General features: G+C 41.0%; 1 long non-coding RNA gene across 2 annotated transcripts in view; it reads left to right on the top strand.

The window, feature by feature from the left end:
- The window catches only part of LOC311594029, a 50,820-nt gene extending 30,304 nt beyond the window's left edge, over positions 1-20,516 (top strand). For both annotated transcript variants that reach the window (XR_014777912.1, XR_014777913.1), the window contains exon 4: positions 20,467-20,516. This is a non-coding gene — a long non-coding RNA (uncharacterized lncRNA). The remainder of the gene's footprint in view (positions 1-20,466) is intronic.
- The last annotated feature ends 494 nt before the right edge of the window (positions 20,517-21,010 follow it).

Raw genomic sequence — 21,010 nt, 5'->3', positions numbered from 1 at the left:
CAGAGCCTTCTTAGCCCACTCAGCTGTCTTTCACAGTCTCTTTTTCTGATGCGCACGTATGATTTAGAAGTCAGGTAGCAAGCGGTGAAAAGCACATGCTATTAGCCCTTCTCCAACCTTCCACTCCCCTCAGCTTTCATTTCAATATCTCACTGCTCTGCTGCCTGCCTCAGACAGCTTCCACCACCCTAGCGGGTAAAATTGCAAGTCTGTGTTGCTCAAGCTAAGAGAGAGATGAAACTCCCTCTAGGCCAGAAGCTTCTACATCAGGCATCCTTGCTTAAAACAATAATGTTATCTATTAGCAAACACATCTATTTATGCCTTCACTTGGGGCTTTTCCAGAGCCTCCAATTGGGGTCTCCTAGACAATAACTCACATCGCCCTATGCTTGTTAACCGTGGAGTAGAATTGCCTAGAGTTTCCAGGCTCTTTGCAGTATTAGAACTGAACACACACACACACACACACACACACACACACACACACACACACACACACACACATTTTAGGTAACACTTCCCAGTGCTTAAAATGCAATGGACATGTAAGTCTGAATGAAAAGTCCGCTTTTAAATCGGTCTCTTAGATCCAGAAGGGAAGATTAGTGTGTTCTTGCTTGCCATGCTGGGTTGTGTGTGTGTGTGTGTGTGTGTGTGTGTGTGTGTGTGTGTGTGTGTGTACACAAAGACAGGTCTCATTTACCAGTATGGAAGCATTCTGGGATGATGGACAACCCTAGATAATGTGGCTATGCACTTGTACCAAAACTCAGTGGTAAGTGTCAGACTTGCTCCCAGGGCCATGATTAGCAAAACGACAGGAGACCGTATCAAGCACAAGAGCAGACAGTGTAATCAAGGGACAGAAACATCAGCTGTGTGAGTCATCTGCCAGGCACAAAGCATCGCTTTACTTTTTTCCTTATCAATTTTCTAATATTTTAAAGATGAGTTATTTTAAAATTTGCCCAGCATCTTAAAAATCACGTTCACTCCCTCCAACTCTTTCCAGATTCATACTTCTTCCCCACCCACTCAACTTTGTGTCCACTTTTAAAATAAAATCCACAAGTCTAATTTGTTCTTCCATAGGTTTTTTGGACTTGTGGCTTCCCATTGGAGTAATGAACCATCCAGGGGCCACACCCTTAAAGAAAACTAACTCTTCCCTTCTGGCAGCAATTGATTGCCAGAACCTTCCGCCCCAGGGGTGGGACTCCATGTTCGGCGTCCCACTCTCTGCTGGGGTTTAGTCTGCTTTGGACATGTACAAGCTGTCACAATCACTGTAAGTCCATATGTACGGTGGCCCTGCTGTGTCCAGAAGACAGCCTCTTTGTATCCAGCCTCTAGCCCTCACACTCTTTACTCCCAGGTGTCCAAAATGATCACTGGACCTTGGAATAAGGAGTATGGTAGAGATGGTGCATTTAGGGCCATGATGTGCTTTCTTATTCTCTGAACCTCGTGGGTCTCAGCATAATTTTAAATAGTAGAATGAGTACATTGTAAAAAAAAAAAAAAAAGATGAAATGAATAGGATAGTAAAACACACGAGCCAATACCATAGCCATTTCCTGTCTTTAAGTGTTATGCACTGTGCAAATGGGATGTGCTATACTTCGTGCACCTGGAAGCACTGAAGCTTTATTACATCAGCATCTCAAACACCACATGAGCAATGATGCCTCTTTGGAATTAGGCAAGCAGCAGCGCCCCCAGGTGCACGACTTCACAGGTGTATCATGGCCTTAGGGATGCACTGGCTCTCTACGGTGCATCACTGAGCAAACCATCGTTGTGCCTAGCCCAGGTATATAGGTCCTGCAGGTACACATTAGTTTTATTTTCTTTTTTGAAAAATTTCGCCTCTTCATTTTCCTATAAGAAACATTTTAGGGGAGCTAGAGCGATAGCTCAGTAGTTATGATCACTTGCTGCTCTTAGTCCCAGATTTGGTTCCTAGCACCCATGTTGGACAACTTACAACTGCATGTAAGCTCCATTGAACCTCTTCTGGCCTCTGATGGAGCTTGAGTATGTGCAAAGCACACACACGCATGTGCACACACACACTGAAACATACATAAAAATATATCTGAAAAAAAGAAATAATTTATGTCTACCTACAAAAGTATGCAGACCTATCTGGTTGAATATTTGTAGATTCAGTATGTTAAATTTAGTATTGATACATTTTCTTGATTGCTAAAATCTTTCATTGCTAAGGTTAGAGTCAAAACTAGTAAATATAACACTGCCTCAGTGTGCTCCTCATGTATTCATGTATGGGAATTTACCCCCAGCTCTAGCAGCATAAAACAAATTATAAATAAAAAAACTAGAAGCAATGGGCTGGTGGTCTAGGTGGCTGATGACCTTCTGTGTTAGAGTCTGACTTATTCTACTTAAAATGCTTTCTGGTTTTATTGTTGTTATCGTGCTAATAGATATTAGTGCTTTGTCTTCTTTTAAGTTTGGACTGCATTCCATAACACAGTAATAGCAACTTCTCAGATTGCTGCACTGGGTGATGGGTTTTGTGTTTCCTTCTATTTTTCTCTATTATAAAGCCTGTAGCTATGAAAGTGTGTGTGTGTGTGTGTGTGTGTGTGTGTGTGTGCGTGTGCGCGCGCGCGCGCGCGCGCGCGCGCGCACGCGCAATAGTGTTCAATTGTCTTGGCTAAATACATAGAGTGAATTACTGGACTGTATCATAACTGTAGTCAACTTTTTGAGCAATGCCATTTGTTTCTATGACTTAATTTATTGACATCAGATTGTTCAAGTCTCTGAGAGATTAAAATAATTAATGAAATTTGCAAAGTTCTATGTTGAGAAAGCAAATACTTGGTCTTTTACCTATAGTTTATTTCTCTAGTTTAATTAGTAAATGATCAAGAGATAGAAATGGAAAGAGAAATAGTAAAAACTGATTAAGCAATCTTGTGATTTACAAACTCTGTATACTTTGAAACAGAATAAGGAATCCATATCACACAGCCACTCTCAAATGTGTTTCTGAAGAGAAGAGTTAAATGGCTTGTTTCACATCCATTTTAAGTAATAGGTACCTATCTGTCTGGGTGTGTCAACTCAACCACAGGCTGTTGTCTGTGACATTGGAGGCAGTAAGCTCTCATTTATAAACTAAAAGGAACTGTTCTCAGAATAAAAATTGAAAGAACATTGATATTATTTTCCTTGATGTCTTGGCATCTGTGATTTTTCTCATTGAGTAAGAATTAAAGAAAAAGATTGTTTTCCTCGCCGGAAAGCTTTGTTGTTTTGCATCAAGACAACAGATACATCATTAAACAAATCATAAGGGTCTATAAAAAACAATGATTTTTTTTGTATGATGGGCTTTTGCAGCAAGATTTTGTGGTAGGATATTTCTTCTTCATTTTGATTCAGAAGTGTTGTGGGTTTTTTTTTTTGGTTGTTGTTGTTGTTGTTCCTCCAAAACTGCACTTTAGGTACAAATGTTTGCAGATGTTGGAAACTTGATTTATTAAGATAGTTTCAGCACAAATCCCTCATGCAATTAAATGCCTATTCACGCACTCTTTTCACAATGAAATACTGTTAACAAATAGCTTTGATATAATAGTATAATAGTTAAGGGAAAACTTGGGTCTAAATGGCTAACAGAAATGAGCTAGTGTGATTTTAGGAGAACTAGCAGTTTTATGGGTATATTTTTTATTGTTATTGTTCACTTTGATTAAAAGTAGTATGTGCACATTGTAAATTTGGAAAAGACAAAAAGTGGGAAAAAGACACATAGTACTCCTAAACTTGATACTTAGACATGAACATTCTTGATTGGCATGTATTTCTCTGATAGTCTCCTTAATTCCTATAAATCATCAAATTTAGGAATTTTACTTATAATTGTTTTAATTATCATTGCTTCATAAATTTTACTGAAAGATAATATATCATATTGCTTAAGGTTCACTGTCTTCCTCAGGTAGCTTTCTTTCAAATTAAAACAGAAAAATTGGGGATGGAGAAATGGCTCAGCCCTTGAGAGAACTGACTGCTGTTGCAGAGAATCTGGGTTCAGTTCCCAGTACACTAATTAGGAGACCCACACATGCCTATAAAAAGAAAAGAGAACACATATTGCTATACCTCCACTCTCAAATCCAGAGAGATTTGGTTCCAGAAGGTCTGAGGCCCTCTTCTGGCTTCTTTGTGCCACTGCATGCATGTCATACACATAAACTCAAGCAAGGCACACACATAGACATAAATAAAATAAACTTGGACGTTATCTCTTGCTCCTCCCACCTCCTCCCTACACTACTTCTCCTCTTCCTCCTCCATCCCTCTTCTTTTTCTTCTTCCTTTTTAGTGAATTTAGCGAGCAACATAGATCAGCAGAGAAGTGTGCTTGCCACCAAGCCTGATGACCTAACTTTAATTCCACATGGTGGAAGAGAGAAAACTAATTACCACAGGTATTCTGAGTACTCATCTGAGCCATGGCACTTGTTCATACTCACACACTGGTAATAATATTTTTTAAAAGAATTTTTAGAAAGATTCCTTACTGCAGCTACTCAGCATGGCTAATTTTCCAGGTCCTCATAATTTGACTAAAGCTTACCCCTCCAACTCTGAGTGAGTACATTATTTAGTATTTTTTTGCATCAGAAGCATCAAGTACTATGCTGTTTTCTTATTTTAGAAAAATGTTATCTCAGTTTTAGATATTTCTTGTCTGTTTTTTAATGAATTTTTGTCTGTTTCTTTCATCTGTAGTTTTATTATATGCCTATATGTAGTCTACTCTCCTAAGTAGTATCCTATAATTTTCAGATTCTATATATAATAAGAAATACTGTCTGGATTGTTGTTTATTATTAATGGCCACTATTTTATCCAAGTTCCTAAAATAGCAAGTCTTCTTTTATAAGCCTAATTAATATTCCATTGTGTATATATTCTTGTTTTGTTTTTTTTTTTTGTTGTTGTTGTTGCTGTTTGTTTTTTGAAATTGTTTCTCTGTGTAGCCCTGCCTTCCCTGGATTCACTTAGTAGACCAGGCTGGCCTTGAACTCACAGTGATCCACCTGCCTCTGCCTCCCAGAGTGCTGGGATTAAAGGTGTGCACCACCACTCCAGGCGTGTGTGTACATTCTAATATTTTGTCATTTTTCTATCAATGATCAAGTATGTTATTTTCACATCTTGGGTCTGGTGACTGTAATCATTATGGGCACACACACATGCATGTGTAAGGCACTCACCTGATAGTCTGTGTGGATACACTCAGAAAAGACATTGCTGTATCATTTGCTACTTTGGTTTTTATTTTCTTCAGATGTCTCAAAACTGTTTTCATTAAAAAAAAATCAAGTGACAGTTTCATGTGTGGGTGGGGTGGACATGCTAGGATGTGAGATGACAAGCCTTGGATGTTTGACCTCACTTTTCAGTTAGTTTGAATTGTTGCAGGTGTCAGATCACTTGTCCCATGGTCTTCTGGGGACTCTGTTGCCTCTGTCTCCCATATTCCTGTAGGATGGCTGGGGTCGCAGAAGCATCCTACCTCATGTGGATCTGAACTCAGATTCACCCATGGAACCATCTCCTCAGCTTCTGTCCCCAGTGGTGTAAGGGCACACTCATCCTGATTTTCACTTTCAAATTTGGACCTCAAATTCCTACCATTACTGAACACTTTTTACGACACCTTTTAATCATTTGCCTATCTGTATTGGAAAAATATCTTTTTAGGTTTCTTGTTCATCTTGCTGTTTCATTTAATTAGTTAACTTCTTTTTATGGAGTTGTATGAATCCCTTATCCATTTATGGATGCTAACCAGTTACAAGATAAGTAATTTGTAAATACTTCTTTCTGATCAACAGCTTGCCTTTTCATTTTGTTTGTTTGGCAATTTCCCTATTACTGTGCAGGGACTTTTCAGTGTGAGGAAGTCTAACTTGGTTATTTGAGCTTTTGCTGCCTGAACTTTTGGTGTTGCAGCCAACAAAAGTATCACACAGATAAATATCATAGAAGTTCCCCACTTTTATGAGTTTTGTAGTTTCAGATTTTACTTATAAAACTTTAATCCATTCTGGGTTGATTTTATGCGTGATATTAGATAAGGGTCCAATTTCCTTTCAGCATGTGAGCATACTGTTTTCCAAACAAGACTGATTGAAGACGCTATCATTTTTCCTTTGTGCCTTCTTGCTGTCCTTGTAAAAGAATGCTCTACCATGCTTATATCTATATCTTGAATCTGTGCTTTATCTTATTAGCTGTTGTGTCTGTTTTGCATCCCATGATTATAATTTTCTTCAGTAACACCAACTTTTTAACATAAATTGAAAGCAAGAAACATGAAAAATACTCTTTCCTTTCCCTTCAGGATATTTTATAGTTCACACAGATTAGAATCGTTTGAATCTTTATGTGAAAATGCCATTGGGATTTTGATAGTATTTTTCTGAATCTATATGTAGCTTCCAGTGGCAAGGATGCTTTTGGAATATTAATATAGCAATCCATGAACATGTAATGCTTTTCCACCTGCTCACATCAGATTTTTTTTCATATATATTTTATAGATTTCAGTATGCAAGGCTTTCCTTTCTCAGTTATTCAGTTTTCTCCAGTTATAAAGAATCTGTTTCTATGTTTGCTCATAAATATTTTACTCATTTTCATATAGTAGTAAGATTGTATTCTTGACTTCTCTTTTGTGCACATTTTAGTGTGAAGAGACGCAACTGGTTTTATGTATTTAGTACCTTTTTTTCCCTGCAACTTAACTACATTTATTAGAATTTTTGTTAGAAATTTTGTGTTTTATAGTAAGGGAGAAATAGACCAGTAGTTAAGTTCTTGCCAAGGTCCTAGGTTCATATCCCAGCCCTCATGTTGGAGACTTAAAACCAACTAAATTTCTGTGCTTAAAACTTTAAACCCCTTTCTGTCCACTGAAGGTACTGAACTCACATACACATATCTTTACATAGAGACACATGCATACACAAATTAAAAGCAAAAATACAAATAAAAAGGGGTCTGGAGAAAGAAATGAGTCAGTGGCCAAGAGTACTAGTTGCTTTCACAGAGGACCCAAGCATGGTCCCCAGCCCCCACATTAGAGCTCACAAACACCTGTGGCTATAGTTTCAGGAGACACAGCACCCTCTTCTGGCCTTCATAGGTCCATCTATGTATGAGGTACACATATGTAAGCTCAACCATAAATATGCACATTGAATCAATAGATGATAGATAGAAAGAAAGAAAGAAAGAAAGAAAGAAAGAAAGAAAGAAAGATAGATAGATAGTGTGTGTGTGTGTGTGTGTGTGTGTGTGTGTGTGTGTGTGTGTTGTTTTAAAAAGAAAACATGTTTTCTGCATGGAGGGTCATGTGCTCTACAGGAAGGGATAGTGTTGGTTTCCCTCATTTATATGTTTCTTTGTCACATCTGATTTACCTTGTTCCTACTTAAACTCTGAGCGTTGCACAGAGTTGTTGAGCATTTCTGGGTCAACCTCATTAGAACACAAAGCTTCAATTTTTCTGCATTGACTTCATTGTAGCTATAAGCTTTTCAAGGTTTTTGTCTATTTCATGGATAGAGTATAATATATATATATATATATATATATATATATATATATATATATATATAATAGAGAGTATGTTTTAAATTCGAATGGGTATTTAAATTGGTAAAATGCTTTTTTATACCTACTGAAATGATTGGGTGTTTTTATCTTTCATTTTGTTTATGGGCTATGTCATACTATTCAGTTTTACATGTAACCCTAAATATGTATTTCAGGTATAAACTTCAGGTGCACGTGGGGAGCGTGCTGACTTCTTCTTGCCTTAGGTTTATCTTGCTGTATTCAGAACTTTGCAAAAACATCTACTATAGCTACTAGACTGAAGTTTTGTCACCAGAACAATTTTGGTAACATAAAATGTATTTGGAAAACACATGTTATAGATGATCTTTCTAATTTGATTTTATCTTTTTAAAGCTTAAAATAAGATACTTTCTTAGCTCACCTGTTTCTTTATCCTATTCTCCCAAACATCCTTTTCTGCTTTCAGTGAAAATGACTACACTGCTGGAGAATAGTCAGGCACTTAGAGTCTAAGCGAAAACCAACAATTAGTTATGCTAATGACAATTACAGGGAAAGTGCAATTCCATTATGTTCTCATCTATTTAATGGCAATTTTCAAAATCTAAATATGTTTAAGGGGCATTTACATAGCATGTTTGATTAATTTTAATAGCAATTACCATTAAGTAAAACAAATTTGTGGATCTGCTCTACACGCACTTCCTGGAAATGTCAAAAGCTCTTCATACACAAGACTAAAAAGACTATGCTCTGGAGAGTCACTCTTTTACGGTCAGGGTGTAGAGTAACCTCAAAGCATTTATTTTTTTTTTTCTGTATGCTCCATCTCAACTCCTCTAGTTTTAAACTTCTCCTTTACATTTTAGATTGTAGTCTGTATTTATCAGCCCAATGTATTGGAACCAACAATAGTTCTGCATGTCAATAATTCCTATCCATAGTGCAACTGGTTGGCTCAGTCCATATGTATGGCAAGTGTGTCCCATGTACCAGGCTCTGGGAGTAGTTACTAGAGATGGCATGAACTCAGGCTTCGGCTATGATGGATGGCAGAGGGCAGCCTCGCCGGGCTACAATGACAGTATTGTCTTACATAAAGCAGTTATTCTGGAACATGAAATTCAGTGTGCGCTTAAGATCTAGTTCACAAAGAAGATGCCATCCCACGGATGGGTGGAGGCCAGTCAGGTGGAAGGACACCAAGGGGTGTCAGGAGAAGACAGACTTAAGTGAGAACCAGCCTGCAGGGGCAGATTGCAGAAGACACATTAAGTGGGAAGCACAGTGACTGAGGCATGGGGTAGGACCGCCATGTGATATGTTTGTACTGGGCCTGGAAAAGTAAGTGGATTCAAGAGAAGCTCAAACATGTGAGATTCCCCCAGTGATTCAAATGAAGAAAGACAATAGCATAGCACTACCTAAAAGGACTATGCGATTTACACAGTTCCAATGTACACCGAAGAGTCTCAGTAGAACTTGAGGTTTCTGAATGAAAATCTTAGAACTTGGATTTAGCACACATGACAGGTAATCCTAATAATCAGAAAGCCCAGGGATGATTATTTTCTGCAAGGACTGGAGTCTGGTGTGCACGTTGTTATCTTTTAAAAACAAGATTTAACTTTTGTATTTTATTTTTATGTATTCCACATGTGTAAAGGTGTTTATGGAAGACAGAGTATTAGATCCTTCCAGAACTAGAGTTACAAGCTATTGTGAGCTGCCTGGTACGGGTACTGGAAACTGCACGTTAGTCCTCTTCGATATCAGGAAGCATTCTTCACAACAGAGCTCTCTCTGCAGCCCCTGGGTTGTTCCCCGAGTAAGTCGGATGTTCCATGACAACCACTACTGTATGGCACAGTGCGAAGGAAACGTAGTTAAATGATGCGAAAGGATCAAATGATGGAGCTGCTCTTCGACTGCCTGATTTGTAATGGTTGTGGAGTTCACAAACTGGGTTTTTATTTTCTTTTTATGGCTGGACAGGAAGTGCTGTTGCCCATAGAGATAATTTGGTTTAAAGGTGCAGTTGTGGAGGTAGAATTAAGCAGGAAGTGAAGGTCAGGTTGGGTAGGTGGACATGAGCTTGGCAGTCTATATTGAGCAAGACTGAAGGAATCGGCATCCATTCAGGCAACTTGGGGATGAAGAAATCCTGAGAAGGAAGAAAAAAGACTATGTCATGGTTAATATTCAGACTTGTCGTAGTTGCTTTTTCCATTGTAGTGATAAAACACCATGACCAAGGCAGATGATGAAAAAAAAAAGCATTTAACTTAGGGCTTATGATTTCAGAGAGTTAGAGTCCATGACTATGGTACTTTGAATGAAAATGGCCCCAGTGGGCTCATAGGGAGTGGCACTATTAAGGAGGTGCAGCCTTGTTGCAGTAGGTGTGGCCTTGTTGGAGGAAGTGTGTCATTGTGGAGGTGGGCTTTGAGGTTTTCAAATGTTCAAGCCAGGCCCAGCATCACTCTCTCTTCCTTCTGTTTCCATGCTACCATTCTCCCTGCCGTGGCAACAATGGACTGAGTGTCAAACTGTAAGTCAGCTCCAATTAAATGCTTTCCATTATGAAAGTTACCAAGGCTATGGTGTCTCTTCACAGCAATAAAACTCCTACCTAGGACAATGACCATCACGGCAGTGGGGTGGGGGTGGGGGCACATGGCAGCAGGCAGGATAGTATGGGGCTAGAGCAGCAGCTAAGCTTTTCAAACCTGAAAACCTGCTCCAAGTGACACACCTCCATCAAGGCTGCACCACCAAATCTGCACCTGACCCTCAAATTCTACTAGCTGCTAAGCAAGGATTCAAATATACATGAGTCTCTGAGGGACATTCCCATTCAAACCAAACCAGTAATCAACTTGGCTGGGTTTAGAATAACCTAGAAAATATACTTTCAGGCCTGTCTGTGAGGGAAGACCACCCCCCCCAAAATGTGGGCCATGCCATCCCTTGAGCTGGAGATCCCAGACCCAAAAAAATAAAAAGAAGAAGAAGAAGAAGAAGAAGAAGAAGAAGAAGAAGAAGAAGAAGAAGAAGGAAAAGAAGAGAGCCAAGTACCAGTGTTAATATCCCTCTGCCTTCGACTGAAGATGCAATATGAGCAGCTGCCTCAAAACCACCCATTGCTTCCTTACCATGGCAGACTAGTCATTGAAACTGTGAGCTGAAATAAACTCTTGTGCTTTATATAATTTTTGGGGGGCCAGATATTTGGTAACAGAAATGAGAAAAAGTACAAATGACAAATGGAATATTTGGGAAAAAATAACTTTGTCATATCAAACAATATACTTGAAAGGACCGTGAGAGCAAGAGGAGGCATCAGGTGACAACTTCCCATGGGCTGACAGCACAAGATGCTGAATAGAGATTCGTATTCTTTAAGTCTAGCCATGATTTGATTGAGCCTTGGCTAGTATAATCAATTGCAAATGGATTAAGAGTCATTCTTGTACAAAGTGTGTTATGAAATAATTAGCTTTCCATTAAAGATAGCAGGCAATTGACAGCTAGTTAATGCTATAGGTGTTTTCAACAGAGGTCACTATTCACAGATTCTTGTACTCAAGCTTTATGCTGGTTCATGGGTATTAGAAATATTCTGCATTTGTTTTTTTTTTTGTTTGTTTGATTTAACTAATTGATCAAAGTGTTCTCAAGAAACTGGCTTCAGGTGATTTGAGAAAGAGGGGCGGGGAGACAGGTTGATTAGTTGATTCCATAGCGTAATAAATATCTGTACTTCAATAGATTGGGTTTAATATTTCCCCAGAGTCAAGTAAGCTGTTGGTTTACAGTTTGGATATTTTCTCTATTTGTGGAGTGCTAGTTTAACAATCAAAGAAGCATTACATAGATTTTATATCATATAAGTATAGATATCATGATATTCTTTTTTTCTAACTTTTTTGGGTCTAGTCCCTGTAGTCCTTGCCCTCACTCTCAATGACAAATAATATTGACATTTCCCTACATTCACTCTCCTCCATTGTGTGTGTTGTGTGCACATGAATACATGCACACGACTGTTCTTAGTGCAAATGAAAGAAAATTCATAATTTAAGAACTTTCTCATATCTGAGATCATTTCACAGTCCCATATTTATTTACATCAATATTCTTAGTATGTAAAGAGGATCCATAAATTCATAATGCATTCTCATTCTTCAGCTGCACAGTATTTTAACTATTTGCAGGATTTTGCCATTGCAAACCATAACCCAATAATCACCCCAGCACAAAAGTTTCTAAGCACAAGTATGCAAGACTCTATGCCTAGATTTTTCCAAGCAAACTGTATCTTTACTACTTAAGGAGGTCAGCGATACTTTTTGCAGTTTTTGACTTTGAAGTGTACCCACTGTAAATGCAACTGAAATAAAGTCAGGAGTGCTGTACAGGGACACAGTTTTACTTCGGATGCGGCATAATTAAAAACTCCAAATGTGATGGCTTCAGAAAAACATACAGGAAAGTAGAAAGAATAAAGTAAATGGTGTCTGAGTACGACTCTTAACTAAAAGTAATGTTCACACATCTTAGAAATTCCAAGGGAAATTCTCTACCAGTGCAACCCCCTGTTCACCAACCAATGGCAGATGGTGGTGAGCATCTGCTGGTCATGGCCCTTGGCTAGTCAGGCCCCAGCTTTCTATACAGAGCCGCTTCCCTGGTCTACCATGTGCTGAGTCAGCCGACTCTTGCTCTCACAGTATTCCAAGAAAAGCGTGAAAACTAAACCATGTGGCCACAACATTAGTTATGCGAAGAACAAGCTGGTGCAAGACAGAAGTGAGGGTGACTTTTAAGTTATTCTGTGGCTGTTTGAAGTGCAAACTGTAGAGTGCTGAATGGGGAAGAGATGGATTTAGAGCACTAGGGAGGACACACAAACAACAAAGTATGCGAAGTGCTTGGGATGCTGCGAGTGTCTGGGTCAGGCCTCCACCCGCTAATGCATGTTCCTCCATAAGCTTACTGAGAGAGAGGAAAGCAAGGACGAGGACCCACTTGTCTCTATATTCATCAGCCTGAAAGACAAGCACACATCATCTAAGAGGCTCTCCACTGACAGAAGTCAGGATTATTTTAAGTTATATCCACTCGAAAATAAGAGTAAAAATACTTTACACGCTGGAATGTGGACAGAAGGGAGGTGTACACGGAGGGTTTGTAGCAGCACTCTTCCATCTTTGAAAAAGCATCAGTAGACGTAAATGGGAGAAGAGCGGCTGGAGAAGGAAGGATCATGCGGAGAAGAGAGAGGGCATAAGTATGAGAAGACACCAAGAATGTTTACGTGAGAGAGAAGGATAAAGAGAGCAAGTGAGAGAGATAGAGATAGCCGAGTTTGACGGGGTGGGGGTGGGGGGCGGGAGAGGATGGGCGTGTTCAGATGACGTTCAGATGACGGTTATAATTCATCCATCTTCTAAGACATTAGGTCTTGGATGAAGCAGCCTTCCCTCAGGCTGTAGCATCTCTGTAGCCTCTCTCCTCTGCCATGCTAACTGCTGTGAGACAATACCACTCTCAGGCTTACTGTTCAGTTCTGTGCCCCACCACACTCAGAAATCTTCCCCCCCCTCCCCCTGATTAATTAATCTTTTGACTACCATATAAAGAAATGAGTCTCATAGAGGCATTACTATGCATATGTAGAGAAATAACTTAGATTTGGGGCACTGGGACTTGTATGGACACTTGTGATGCAGAACCTGTGCTCCACGTGGAGACTGGAGTTGGTAAGTTATAGCCTCAGATGCACACTCTAATTCTCTCGTCGGCCCCTCAGCTCAAGTCTGACATGCTCTAAGTTCTACTGGCTCCACCCTTAAGGCTTCCATTCCCAAGCCTCCTAAACGTCATATTCTAACGGACCGAATTCATCTAGCACTTCCTGAGTCACTAACCTCCTAGATCTATAATCATGCTAATATTTAATTAATCAGCACATTCCTCATGTAATTCATCTCAGATATTCTCACCATAGTCACAAGGGAAGTAGTAGTGCCATCTGCCGCTACAGAAAACTATAAATTCATAATCTCTATTTACAGTTTGGAAAGCCTCCAGATTCCAACCCACAATAAAGCCAGCCATCTCTTTTTGGTGATAAACATCCTACTTTTAAAACACAACATCACCCAGGGATTTAATTTCCCAGCAGGTTTGAATAGTCATTTCCATAACCCTTAAAGAACAGCAGCCTCTGGCTCAGTATAGACACTGTGTTTAAACTGGAAGTCATCTTTATCCACCCATTAGTACAGGCCCTGTGATGGTGGGCAATGTGTGCACATGTGTTTGAACATCAAAGGGACGCAGAAATCAATCCATCCACACTGCTTAAGAAAGTCCTCAATATAATGGGAAGAAAGTAATCACTTTCTGTAGAGAGCTGATGCTTGAGCTACTGAACTAAACTGATGATGCAGGGGGCACTTATTGTACATTGAGGTAGATTCTTTCTTTCTTTCTTTCTTTCTTTCTTTCTTTCTTTCTTTCTTTCTCTGTCTCTTTGTTCCTTCCTTCCTTCCTTTGCATAAAAACTAGTTTAATGGATGGATTTGCCATGAAAGTGAGTTCTTCTCTCAGGACATTCTGGTGCAGGGTGGAAGAACTCAGACAAGAACCGCACAGTGTGATGCTGCAATGGTCGCAGTAGAACCATTTGTAGCATTTGGAGAGAGCTCTGAATTTTATGTGGGGCTCCTATGATTTTTTTTCTGTGATTTTCTTTGTATATGTGGGTGGGACTGTGTGTATCGGGTGGGGGGGGGGAAAGTGTCCATGTACACGTGGTTACCTATGCGTGCATCAGAGGGCAGAGGATGATGTCAGGGGTCTTCCACTGTCGCTCTCCACCTTGTTCTTTGAGACAGAGTCTCTCATTGATCTTGGAGCTGGGCTCACACTCAGTCAGTCCTGATCATCCTCCTGCCTCTGTCTTGCACAGAGATTCCAGAGATTCCAGCCCTGCAGAGTGCTCAAGAGCCCATCGGTGCCTCGTATGCATTCCTTCCCAATTGAGTAAGTTAAAAAGGTTGACTCTTCATTAATAATTTACAGAGTTATGAAATGGAAGTATAAACTTAAAATGTGTTTCCTAGATAGTTCTTGCTTCCAGGGTCACAAAACCCTCTAGGAAGGCCTAGCCACTGATCCTACCCATCTCAGCTCAGTTTCTCACTGTGCCATGGAGACAGAAGTGGTGCCTGGGGGAAGGGCCAGGTGAGGCATGTGGTGGTCAGCCTGGTGCCTGCTGCAGCACACGTAAAGGCAATGCCTTGCTTTTGTGGCTTTGCTCTTTTCTATTCTGCTTCACTTCCTTGTCCTGCTGTGTGAGGAAGCCAATCTAAAGGAGGAAGGGCTGACTCTGGCTCACAGTTGAAGGGTGTCACAGTGGGAAATCAAGATAGCAGGTGTTTGAAGCCAGTGACTACGTCACATCCACAGTCTGGAACGGAGCACTGAGCGATGGCTCTCCTCAGCTCTCCATCTCCACTTAACACAGTCCAGGGTCCCAGGCAGCAAATGCTGACACCCATAGCAAGCCAATCTTCCCACCTCAATCAACACAACTTAGATTATCCACCACAGCCATGGCCTGAGGCCATCTTTCCCGTGATTTTAGGCTCTGTCAAGTTGATAATTAACACTATCCCTCACATACTGTTGTAACGCTTAAAGCACATAGAGGGTCATTGTAGTGCAAATTTGGAAGATTTGGGCTCTATTCCACTTTGGCTCTTAGTTTATCCATGTGACCCTTAGTCTTTCAGAGTTCAGTATCTCTGTGTCTAAAATACAGTGCACCGATGAGATCCTGCACACACCACACGCACCAGGTACCACAGGAGTCAAACATGGCGGGTATCTCCATCAGCATTTGCTTATGCATCCTTGTCTCATCAAAAGTTCACAGCTCCTGCGCAATAAATAGAGACCACAAATGGCTAGGTGGACTCCAGTGCACTCTTCACAGGCCATGTGCTGCCTCCTTTCTTGTGTTTTACCCCAATACCCGAGATTCTATCATCTGCAAGCCAATTTAGGCAGTTTCGGGTCCCCTAATGAAGAGTCTGTGGTTGCTATGAACTAAAAGGTTTCCTTCTGTGTTCAGCAGCTATTAATTTATGTTCCAGGTAAAAGCCTCCACTTTCCTTCTGCCAACTCTAATAAAACCTCATTAGGCAGGCTAAGAGGATGGAAGGAAAGAGAAGGAAGGAAGGAGGACTTGGGAAAGCCAGGCTTATGTTAAATTAATTTTTGAAGTGAGCCATCTTCGAGTCCACTTCGTGGCAAATCTGTATGCCTCTACTTACAATTCTTATGCCTCATGTAGGATAAAGGGTGAAACCTTTTACTGATAAAGACACACCAACAAGTATCTACATGCACTTACGGAAGAGGGAAACAATTTTATTAGCAGACTGCTGCTGGGGAAAGTGGTCCCACTTACATTATGTGACAAAGTAAATATGTCCCTTTAGCCCTAAATGGTTACATCAAACCTTAACACAATTATCTTGAAACAGAATGATTTAACTCACTACAGAAAAACACAGAGATCTACAGGAGAGCTCTGGTGGAAAACGGACATGCTCTAAGACCTTGGGCATCAGAACCCTCACCAAAACACCCCAGAATTAAACAAAATAACACTCCAGAAGAAGAGGAAAGTAAAGAAGTTTGTGAGAAATATGGCATCTTTCTCCTTTGGTCATAAGATGTGGATCCCACGTTTACAACTAAAGAAAGCAAGCAAACAAAAATCCCACGTGTACTTTCTGTATTTCTCCAGCCCTGTGGGGAGAAGGAGATGGATGAATGAAGCCAAAATAACACTATGCATTTCTGGAAATGTTCACTAGAATTTTTTTCAAAGACAATTACAGGGCTCATATTTCTATGTCTACTTCTGTTTTAACGATGCCTGTGAATTCACTGTCAGCTCACAGTGATGCAGGAATTGCTTCTTGTAGACAAGGCATGGCTTTCTCCTCCCTTCGGTAATGAGATGAGAAATGGCCCCATGGAAGTTAAGACCCCCCTCCAGAGTCCAAAGCCTTCCCTGCGGATAAGACAAGTCTTTAAATGCCTAAATTGATTGTCAGCAAAGACAAACTCAGAACGCCTCCTAACAGCATTTTTATTTTTATTTTTATATTCTAAAGTATTGTGGCAGTGACACAGGGAGGAGTTATGTTGGATGGCTGACCAATACACAGACTATGGACTGCAGCTACAAGTGGAAAGGGGAGGGGCAGGACTCTTCAAACCCCGCCCCCAAGTTACAGCGCTGGGTCTTGTTACTCACCTTGTTCTGTAGACACCAAGCCATGTGCAGTGCCACATCAGCGTTTAATGCTTTGACAAACAGTGAATATAGTTTCATCAAAAGAGGAATCCTGAGATGGGACTGTTATAAACCTGATAATAAAAATTCAACAACTAAATTTAATTCCAAATTTTTCTCTTTGAATGTAATTGTGAGTAAAACTATTCTCCTAAAATATCATCAGATATAAGATGTGAAATACCTCTGTGTGTCTTAAAAGACTAGACTTACACACACACACAGGCACACACACACACACACACACACACACACACACACACACACACACACACCACGTCTTCATAAACCACATGATATTAACTTGATTTGCAAGACAGCAAAGTATTGATGGACTTGAATAAAAATGGTTTCTATGGATTGTCTCCATGGTTACACCTGCTCTTTGAAGATAGTACCTCACAAATTAATATACCTCAGATAAAAAAAGTTCCCCCATTTAAGAAAAGACCTGGAGGCTTTTTGTTGGCATTTGATATCCGACAGACCACGCACCTTGGTCCTGATGCTCTGAACCATGGCAGCTCCTTTAAAGAGAATAGATGCATTTCGGTCCTCAGCTCAAAACTTCAGGGAGACTAGCTGTTCTCACCACAGCATTTAGCACTTCACCTTTGCTATAAAAAAAATCTGAGCTCCCCACAGAGTCTTGCTGAAAACTTGCTGTTATTTTATTAATCAGTTAAGAAAATCATTTTTCTTATTTTTAGGAGAAAGTTTGAACAAACCAATTGGACAATGGCATTAAGAAATGTACCGTCCTGGCTGGAGAGATGGCTCAGCTGTTAAGAGCAGTTGCTGTTTTTTTCTGGGGACCAGAGTTTCATTCCCAGCAATCATATGGGTAGGATAACGATAGCCTTTCACTCCCAGCTCTAGATCTGGTGCCCCCTTCTCCCTATCATGGGCACGGCACTTAGGTATGTGCACACATAAACATAGAAATATAAAAAAGTAATATAAATCTTAAAGAGAAAAGACAGTGTATCAACCATGACTTGGTGGTTTATTTTTGAGTCCCTGGGGTGAAAATACAGCTTGCTTCCTCTTCATCCTCCTCTTTGTACTTGCACTCTATTGAAATTGTGTAGGTTGCTCACAGTCTTTCCAAGCGTTCATGAACATGGGGTGGTTTTACAAGCTGTGCACTTCTCAGCTCCATGTAACTCAGGAGCTTTCATCCTTTCTCTAAACCATCAGCATTTAGTCTTTCTTGAAGTCCTCCCTCCACCCTCCCCTCCCCCCACAGTCGATCATATTTCATCGCATTGACAGCATCTCCCTGTATAGCTCAGCCTGGCCTCAAACACAACGATCTGCTGTATGAGCCTTCCCACGGTCGGAATTGCAGGTGCACGCGGCTGCACCTGGATGGCATCCCGTGTCTGTGGCTTGATATCTGTAGGCTGTTTAGACAGGAGTTTCTCAAAAAATTCAACCCACGTGTCTTGGTACTCGCCCCGAAATGTGAGCAAGACAGAAAATGCAGGCACAAAGCTGTTTTGTGGATAATCTCCCAAATTCAAGTGTTTATAAAAGCACTCATCAAAAAGTTTAAACAGGCATGCAGAAGATGCGAGGAAGAAGGCAATACAGGAACAGCAATCATTCGTTTTGCAGGAGAACAAATCCGTGTTAAAAATGCTGGAGCCTTTCAGTGCGCAATCCGGGTAGCAAAGCTGTTTCTTTGTCAGCATTGTGAAATTCCACAGATTATCCCCAGCTTCAAAGCCTGTGTGCATTTATGATAGCAAGGGGAGGGAAATGTCCTTTGAACAGGGGGACTCTCTCCTCCAGGTGCCAGAGTTCTTTAAGCGGTGCCAGCCGCCTCTCACACAATGACTTCTGCTTAAGCTCGCAGACTGACTCGGGCCCCCACAAATGCAGCCAGGACAGAAGCTCTGATTTCCCATGCAGTGTTGTGCCCACATTCTCATCCCAATTGCTCATAAAAGGCATTGTCATACAATTTCAAAGGACCTTTAAAAAAAATGACAACTCTGGGCCGTCTTTCTACTATTGTCATAAATAAATACCAGTTCCTGACTTATCTTCCACCTCTGCCTAGCAGGAGCTCCCCACCTCTGCAGTGACAATTGCTATATGCTGGAGACTTCATTGCCCAGGGGATTATCCCATCTTCCTCACAAGTTTGGTAGGCTGGGCACGGTTCTGCATGAAGATAAACAGAGGCTGATGGAAATGGGTCACCTCACAATGTAATCCCCCATCTCATATCCAAAAGCCAGAAAGCAAATTAAGAGTTCTGTATACATTGGTCCAGACACAAGTCAATAAGAGGATGTCAGAGCAGGGAGGCCACCCCGTGGTCCACATGGATGATTGGAAATAGATTGGAAGTTGCCTTTATGGTAAGAGTTCTCACCCAGAGCCTAGCAAAGTCCTGCCCCCTCTTCCGACCACACAGGGCTGAACATTTTCTTTCTCTCCCTGCTGTGCTACATTGAAGTATATCAAGAATCTTGGTCAAATTAATAAAGTTTATGAATGATTCATACTCTAAAAATAATAACCTGCACCCCAACACACTTGCTTTCTGTCAGACCCCTTCTGTGGATAGAAGAATTACTCATAAATGTGCAGGAACTGCCTACTGCGGATAACATTGTTTTCGCTGTTGCTTTTATGTTCTGGGGTTTGGGAGAATGCTATTCTCCAGGCAAGATGTGATAACCACTGTCTTGAAATGCGAGCAGCTATGAACACCCAAATGAGACATTTATAGGATCAAGTCTACCAGTTCTTCACAGAAGAAGGAAGAGGCCATCAGATCCTCCTTTGAGACTACAGTGACTCACTGGCCTTCCCCTGAGCTCCGTGTAATAACCCTGTCCTCACCATGCAGTCTCCGAGACTGCTAGTAGATAGAAGGTATGTGATTGGCTAGAGTTAGGACTCCAAGGAGACCCACACTGCAAGGGCTTCTTGGGGATGGAGCTGCCCAAGCGACTCATGGTCCTGTCACTCACACTCACCCGTGCTCCTGTAAGCAAACACAGTACGCCCACTAGTTTACTTTGCCTTGTTTGGGTCAAGTCATTGCTTTGGCCTGCTATTGTCCTCTCTCTGAGATGATAGTAATATGCACAGCAGGAAAACTCAGGGAACATGCAGGCATGCTTCTATAAGCATTGGGGATCTTGTGAACAGACCGCCCTGGTGGGCTCAGCCTCCTTACAGCAGTAATACTACTGATGTTCTAAGTCCCCAGCAGACACACACCAACTGACCCTGCTGCGTCATGAACTGGAAAAGTAAAAATAGAGTATCATTAAGCTGTATTTGCATGAAAGTGGCATTGTGATCTATATTACTTAAATGTCAGAAGTGCTTGTACATGTATGGAAGATCTCCGGCAGCGTCTTTTTGTCTCTTGTTTTGGTGTGGTCTGTGTTCTGTTTTTGAGAGCTTTCCTGTCCCTACAGGGTCCCGAGAAGCCCACAGGAGTTGGTCACTAGCCAGCAGTCAATGATAAGGTAATATTTCTTTCTGGGCAAGAACCAAAGCCAATCTAACTGTATGTGGACCATTCTAAACTGGGATTTTAGAGCTATGCGTGTGCTCTTCTTTTTCCATCTCACCACACAAATGGAAACAGAATTGTGATAAGAGTGAGGAGGTTGACTGGTCCAAAGCTGCAGAGCTATGGGAGAAGGGGAGAGAAGTGAGTGGGCTTGAGGTCGTGGAGGCAGCTTCTCCTGCAGCACAGGCCCCACGCCACCTGGATCTCTGGAGTCAAGCCTGATCTCACTTTCTAGCACATGCAGCTAACAGGAGCTAATGGTCAAGACTCTCCATACTCTGAGGCATAAGGGACTGGCATTCCCACAGACCTCCTTGTTAACCCAGTGTTAAAAGCCCTGATAGCATCTTCCTCTTCTCCCCAATAGAAATGATTCTGTCATTAGCTTGTGAGTTGATCCCAGCAATAGTTGTATTCTTGTGTCTAATTGGCCCATTTGAAGCACC

This window comes from Acomys minous (assembly GCF_964271855.1).
Source record: "Acomys minous genome assembly, chromosome: 3".
Classification (NCBI taxonomy): Eukaryota; Metazoa; Chordata; class Mammalia; order Rodentia; family Muridae; genus Acomys; species Acomys minous.
Note: the sequence above shows the minus strand (reverse complement) of the source record. Positions and strands in the feature narration are given on the sequence as shown.